Source organism: Cavia porcellus, unplaced genomic scaffold (genome assembly GCF_034190915.1).
Source record: "Cavia porcellus strain 051 isolate PalLab524CR breed Dunkin Hartley unplaced genomic scaffold, mCavPor4.1 scaffold_34, whole genome shotgun sequence".
In the NCBI taxonomy this organism is placed as follows: domain Eukaryota; kingdom Metazoa; phylum Chordata; class Mammalia; order Rodentia; family Caviidae; genus Cavia; species Cavia porcellus.
The window spans coordinates 11,799,057-11,800,602 of record NW_026947517.1 but is presented as its reverse complement, the minus strand read 5'-3'; the positions used below and the strand labels follow the sequence as shown (position 1 = coordinate 11,800,602).

At 44.9% G+C, this 1,546-nt stretch overlaps 1 non-coding gene across 1 annotated transcript; it reads left to right on the top strand.

Moving 5' to 3' along the window:
- Positions 1-330: 330 nt before the first annotated feature.
- Trnak-cuu (transfer RNA lysine (anticodon CUU)) lies at positions 331-404 on the top strand. The gene has a single exon. It is a non-coding gene; the product is annotated as a tRNA-Lys (tRNA).
- Positions 405-1,546: the final 1,142 nt, after the last annotated feature.

Sequence of the window (1,546 nt, the reverse complement as noted above, 5' to 3'; positions counted from 1 at the left end):
CTCCTGAGCAACTGGTCTCCCTGTGTCTTCAGTCTCTCGCCTGACTCCTTCCCCGCGCTGGCCGCGGCACCTGGCACTTGGCGCCCGAACGTGGGGCTTGGAATATAAGCATTCGGAGCATTTTTCCAGTGGAAGGAGAATCGGGAGTTCCGAGAAGACCGCTGCTACAGATGACCCGGGTAAGTGAAAAGTGAAAGTAGCAGGGAGTGGCATATACGCAGGGATTGAGAATGGGTAACTCCCAAAATCCTCAGAGAATGTGGCATCCTCCTTATACCCCCCGCTGCCCTCTGCTCCGCCACCGCTCTCTGAGCTGCCCTGTTACAAGCAGCCCGGCTTGCTCAGTTGGTAGAGCATGAGACTCTTAATCTCAGGGTCGTGGGTTCGAGCCCCACCTTGTGTCAAAAGTTTGTACATGCAGCCATTGCCAATACTAGATCTAAATTTGCCTCTGCCACCATTATTCATTATATGGATGATATTTTAATAGCCCATCAAGATTCTGAGATGCTTTTGCAAGTATATGCCTCTCTTCATCAGGATTTAACAAATAATGGGCTGGTCATCGCACCTGAGAAGGTCCAAACTTCACCTCCTTTTTCTTATTTAGGTTTTCACTTATATCCACGGCATTTTTCTCCTCAACGATTGTCTGTTAATACTTCTCACTTGCGTACGTTACATGATTTTCAAAAACTCTTAGGCGAAATTAATTGGATCCGGCCGTCTCTAAAGCTAACTACTCAAGACCTCCACCCATTGTTTTCCTTATTAGCTGGAGATTCTGACCCAAGTTCACCCCGCCAAATGACAGCAGAAGCTCGCAAAGCTCTTGAATTGGTTAATAAGGCTCTTCAAAGTGTGCAGCTTCATTATTGTGATTATTCCACTCCCTGGTCTCTTATCATCATACCCACGTCTTTTTCCCCTACAGGTGTGCTATATCAGCAGGGAGTTCTCTCATGGATTCATGGTTCGCATTCCCTGAAAAAGGCTCTCCCCCCTTATGCCTCTTTGGTTGCAGAAAGGATTATGCAAGGAAGAAAATTGTCTATAATGCATTTAGGGAGAGACCCTCACTCTATTATAATCCCTTATACATCTGAACAGCTCGAATGGTTACTTAATATGACTGATTATTTTCCTCTTTCTCTAGCATTCTATACCGGTCAAATCCAGCATCATTATCCCAAGAATAAAATTCTTCAATTTGCCTCTAAAGTTACCTTTTCATTTCCTCAAATCATACGCATGAAACCCCTTGTTAATGCTATTACGTTATTTTCAGATGGAAGCTCCAATGGAAAAGCTACTTTAGTATCCCCAAATCAAACTTATGTATGGCAATTGAGGAGTACATCAGCTCAGGAGACTGAACTTTATGCTGTTCATCAGGCTCAAAGTCAGGTGTCCATCATTGAGTAATTTGGGGCCTTTTTCTAATCTTCCTTCTTCCACTCCCTCATTTCTCACACATCCCTCCCTCTTCCTCCTATACTCTGTTCTCCTTCTAAGAGCACACAGCTGGGCTTGTGGTAGCCCTGGC